Source organism: Bubalus bubalis, chromosome 19, assembly GCF_019923935.1.
Source record: "Bubalus bubalis isolate 160015118507 breed Murrah chromosome 19, NDDB_SH_1, whole genome shotgun sequence".
In the NCBI taxonomy this organism is placed as follows: Eukaryota; Metazoa; Chordata; class Mammalia; order Artiodactyla; family Bovidae; genus Bubalus; species Bubalus bubalis.
The window spans coordinates 68,041,550-68,047,549 of record NC_059175.1 but is presented as its reverse complement, the minus strand read 5'-3'; positions in this window follow the sequence as shown (position 1 = coordinate 68,047,549).

The following is a 6,000-nucleotide window of genomic DNA, read 5'->3' as shown; positions in this document are numbered from 1 at the left end:
GGCCAGGAGGATTGCAGAAGGTGTTCTTGAGGGACAGCTAGTCGTCAGTGAAGAAGCAGCCTTCAGAGGACTCTCCACACACATCTCTGTACACGGAACCATGGTGACCGTGGGCAGGAAACCGAGACATTTCACAGGGGCCAAAGCCATGTGCCTGGGAGACATGGAGATCAGCTGGGAGAACCATGGATTTTAGATTTGGATTTAGATTATTGCCAATATTGGGGGGTTCCTTATAGACAGAATAATTCCCATGAGGATCCTAATTCTGTTTGAAAACTCCTGCTCAAACTCCGGCCCTCACAACATTCCCAAAGTGTCTCTGAGAAGAGAAAGTCAAAGTCTGTCCAGAAATTCTCCTCTTTGTGAAGCAATGATTCTCACTACCTTCCACGACTTCCAGGTCCGTCAGTCCGCCACCCAGCTTTCACTCGGGCATGTTTTCCTAGGCTCACAGGGATTTGCAACTTGGTGCCTCAAAGCAAAACCCTTAGGAGGGAGACCTCAGAGCACCTTTCCACATACTGTTTTATCTGGACTAGTCACATTTGTTTCCACTATTTGTAATAACTCGTATTATTAGAGCTTTTTTGGGTTTACAATACTTTCAGATACATTATCTCATCTGGCCTAAGGATTTGGCACAGTTGTTAGGCATAAGTTAACATCTGGGGAACTCGGATTTACAAATTTATCATAATCCCATCAACAAACAGCCTCTGAGCAGCTACCGTAGGCCGGTCGCTACACTGACTGTGATGTGACCTGGGAGAAGCTTGAGAAGAGCGACACGTGACAACATGAACGGAAAGAAATGTCAGGCCAGAGGATGAACAAGCATTCACAAATATTCACGTCTCAGGAGAAACGCTAGTATTGCCTGAGATCTTGTCCTTAACTATGTCTGCCATTTTGTCCACATGCTCTCTCAGGAAAGTTGATTCATCTTTTTTTAAGTTAATTTTCTTGGAGTGCTCACTAGTTTCTACTGTAGAGCAAAGTGAATCATCCATACATAGACACATATGCCCTTCCTTTTGGATTTCCTTCCCACTCAGGTCACCACGATGTAGTAAGTATAGTTCCCTGTGCTACATCAGTTAAGTTCAGTTCAGTCGTTCAGTCATGTCTGACTCTTTGCGACCCCATGGACCGCAGCATGCCAGCCCCTATCCATCACCAACTCCCAGAGTTTACCCAAACTCATGTCCATCGAGTCGGTGATACCATCCAACCATCTCATCCTCTGTCGTCCCCTTCTCCTCCCGCCTTCAATCTTTCCCAGCATCAGGGTCTTTTTCAATGAGTCAGTTCTTCGCATCAGGTGGCCAAAGTATTGGAGTTTCAGCTTCAGCATCAGTCCTTCCAATGAACACTTAGGACTGATCTCCTTTAGGATGGACCGGTTGGATCTCTTTGCAGTCCAAGGGACTCTCAGGAGCCTTCTCCAGCAACACAGTTCAAAAGCATCAATTCTTTGGCGCTCAGCTTTCTTTATAGTCCAACTCTCACATCCATACATAACTAAAATCGTAGCCTTGACTAGATGGACTTTTGCTGGCAAAGTAATGTCTCTGCTTTTTAACATGCTGTCTAGGTTGGTCATAACTTTCCTTCCAAGGAGCAAGCGTCTTTTAATTTCCTGGCTGCAGTCGCCGTCTGCTGTGTAGCAGGTTCTAATCAGTTATCTATTTCACACATAGTGTCAGTAGTGTGTATGTGTCCATCCCAATCTCCCAGTTCATCCCACCCCTCTTTATCTCTTTTTGTTCTTATTTAATCATGGTTGCACCTTCAACTTTAGAATGATGGCATCAATGTTATACACTCAAAATCTCTCTGACTAGCATACTTTCAGAAAATCTTCTTCTTGAATGACCTCTTGGTACTTCAAACTCAGACTGTCAAATTGTCAATTAATTGTTTCTCCTCAAATCTACCATTTATTCTACCTTCCCCTCCTAGTTACTGGCTCAGTTTTTAGATAGTTGCTCCCAGTTAATGATCGGACACCACTGACTTTTCCATTACTTTTCTGATTTATCAACAAATCCTTTTGGCTTAACTTTTAAAAGGTGTTTTATAGCATTTTTGGTTACCAGTATGTTACACTTAATGGGGCATATTGAATAGAGTATAGTATTTATTACACTATTCATTTATTATTTGTTTACATATCCCTTGCTCATGCAATATAGTGAACTCATAAGCTCATAAGAATTCGGACTTATGGTCATTACTTGACCAGTACATGGGACAAAATAGTAAATATCTGCTAAATGAAAGAACAGATGATTGTGCAATATGGTTGCTTTTTCTTCTTATGGTAGATAAAATCCTGTGATGCCTCTAAGATAAAATTCTGTGATGCCCCTAATATCTCACACTGGTCTCTGGTATTTGCACATCTTCCAGTTATTATGTAAAACACTAATCTAACTATTACTGTGAGGGAGTTCACTTAATATGTGATCAAGTTTCCATGTTAGTTTACTTTAAGAGAATGAAAGTGTCTTTTTTGGGATAGAAAATCAGGTGAATCATTAAAGGGAACTAAGCATTTCCTGTCAGGAGAGGTCATTTCAAGGAACGAGAGGGATTTGATAAGAAAGAGGGCTTCCATCTGGGGCTTTAGAGATGGATAGGGCTGCATGGTAAGGGCTGTGGATAAGCTCTAGGAACTGAGACTGGAGCCCAGCTGATAGCAAGTGTTGCTTTGAGGATGTGGTGAGAGGCCATGCCATGTGTATGACCCCTAGCCCCCGGTAATTGCCCCCACCAATGTCACTTCTGACATGGTGCCCTGGTACTCATCCGCTGATGCATTTCAACCTCCAGGGAGTGGCCCTTGAACTTGGTGGACAATGGGTCATCAAAATGGAGTCTACAGTGGTTGTTCAGTGGTCACAAACCACCTGAGTTCTTGAAATACGTGCATGTAATTCAGCTTTATTTTACCAGCAACATTTAACCCTGTGGAACTGAGGAGTACCTCCTCACCCTTGTCAGGAGTAAGGCCCTGTCCCTTCTCCCAGCTCATGGCTCACCTCCAGTGCCCAGGAGAGAGAGAAGTGCATTTCCATTGGAAAAGGGGGCATGTACAGAGGCCTGAAGTGAAGAAAGGGCCTTCCACCATGGCAATGAGGAGACTCCACAGGGTGTCAGCCAGGGTGAGAGTCCCAGCCCTCTGGCCAAGGAGTGGAGGGGAGATTTCTGAATAGGGAGGATGTTGCAGTGGTCAGGAGCAAGTCCGCACACATGACTATTTGTGGGGAGTAGACACACTGCCTACACCCTTCCTGGGAGCTCGTACACCCACAGACACTTTTTGAAGCATCACAATGTTCCAAGCCTGGAGCTAGACTCTGAAGACACAAGGAGAAGTAGAAAGTAGTCCAGTCTCCACTTTGCTGTCCCTCCAGGGAAAAAACAGAATATTCCTGTAACATCAGCCATAGGAGGAAGCCAGATAAAGCTTGTCATTCAAAACCCAAATGGCTTCTTCTTGAGTTTGGGCAGTAGAGTCAAAGAAAAATTCACAGGAGGAACATTTGAACTAGAACTTGAATTAAGGGAGACCGTCTCCAAGCAGCTGGAGTGGAAGGCACTGCAGAAGCAAAGCTGTGAGGAGCAAATCAGTCAAACTGAGGGATAATAGTGTTTTTTGTAAGTCATTCAGTCATGCCCTACTCTTTTCAACCCCATGGACTGTAGCCCACCCGGCTCCTCTGTCCTTGGGATTCTCCAAGCAAAAATACTGGAGTGGATAGCCATTCTCTTCTCTAGGGACTCTTCTGGACTCAGAGATAGAACCTGAGTCTCCTGCACTGCAGGCAAATTCTTTACCACGTGAGCCAACAGGAAAGCCCCTGGACACACACATACACACAGAAAGAGAAGAGGAAACCTAATTTAAACTACCAGTGCCACCAAGGAATCTGGGCTGTAGTTTGCTTCTTTAACCCCACACAGTAGAGACAAGCACCTGCAAAGAGACATCTTCTCTAATGCTAACCCCTTTCCATCCCACCTGGTTTTTACATTTAGTTTGGTTGGACAAAGGTCTATCTAATCAAAGATATGGTTCTTCCATTAGTCATATACTGATGTGAAAGTTGGACTATAAAGAAAACTGAGCACCCAAGAATTGATGCTTTTGAACTGTGGTGTTGGAGAAGACTTTTGAAAGTCCCTTGGACTGCAAGGAGATCCAACCAGACCATCCTAAAGGAAATCAGTCCTGAATATTCATTGGAAGGACTGATGCTGAAGCTGAAGCTCCAATACTTTGGCCACCTGATGCCAAGAGCTGACTCATTGGAAAAGACCCTGATGCTGGGAAAGATTGAAAGTGAAAGGAGAAGGGGACAACAGAGGATGAGATGGTTGGATGGCATCGCCAACTTGATGGAGGTGAGTTTAAGTAAGCTCTGGGAGTTGGTGATGGACAGGGAGGCCCGGCATGCGGCAGTCCTTGGGGTCACAGAGAGTTGGACATGACTGAGCGAATGAACTGAACTGAACTGAACTGATGGCCATTTCTAATGTCAGCCTTCCTATGTATGTATTGTTACGGCACTGCAAGTTTGTTCGGGGGGTTGTTTGTGTGCATGGCTTTTTTCTGAATTGGACTATAATTGCTTTGCAGCGTTGTGTGAGTTTCTGCTGTACCATGAAGTGGCTCTGCCATGCAGATTTAGAAAAATGGTACAGATGAACCTAGCTCCAGGGCAGGAATAGAGACACAGACATAGAGACTGGATGAATGGACACAGGATGCAGAGAGGGGAAGGATGGGATGAATTGGGGGATTAGCTATGGCATATATACACTATTATGGGTAAAAGAGATAGCTCCTGAGAACCTGCTGAACAGCACAGGAGCTCAGCTCCATCCCATTTTGATGGAGTTTACTGACACCAGGTAATACCAACAAGTACATTCTGCTGGACCTCAACTATTGAATTGCTTAAAGTTGCCCTTTCCAAACAAATTAAAGAAAGGTGCAGTCAAAGTTTCTAAAAAAAAAAGAACCTGCACGTGAAACCTGTGAGATTATTGAGGTTCAAGTGGATGTTTAATGATTTCTCCTGCTGGGCACCATAAGTAGACCTTCCTTCTTCTGAATCAGTCTAATACTGCATGGGCAGAAGCAATTCTTTTCTTTATAAGATCTCTCATTTCTGTGCTCAGATCGCCAGCGATTCCGGTTTTATCTCCACCCAGATCATTCATGTGAACAGGTCTAGTAAAGTGCGCTCCATTGTATTTCTTCCTGTTGGTTTACATGTTAGTTCAAATGAGGTTTGACTGAGGAGCACATTTCTATTACCAAGGACTGAAAGTTTCCAAATTCTCAAATTTCCCTGGCTTAGACCCGTGCACAACCACTATTGGTTCAGGACTTAGTTATGCCTCGCCAGGATCAGTAAACCCAAGTTAAAATACCCATCTAATTGGAACCTTCTTTAGCAGGGCCTTCCTGATGGTTTAAGAGTGTATGGTTTTCATACCAAGCAGTGAACATGCTGTCAAAGGGAACACAGCCTGTTCCCTGCCGGGGACAACAAGAGCCATTTCACCTCTTCCCTCAGCTCTGTAAACACCGGCTAGAATGTTGACGGCAAGAACTGGAGGATACATATTTGGTGTGCCTCAGGCAAGACTCCTCACGCTCACTGTGGTCTCAATGGCTCATCCGTGCGCCCACATCCCTGTGGATGGGACTGTCCATCTGAAGAAGCTGTCTCACTGCTTGTAACCATCAAATGCTTCTCCTGTGAGATTAATGACCTCGCAGTCCCACGGATGAAGAGTGAAAGTGTCAGTTGCTCACTCCTGTCTGACTCTTTGTGACCCCGTGGACTGTAGCCCACCAGGCTCCACTGTCCATGGGATTTCCCAGGCAAGGTACTGGAGTGGGTTGCCATGTCCTCCTCCAAGGGATCTTTCCACCCCAGCGGTCGAGCCCGAGTCTCCTGCATCACAGGCAGACTCTTC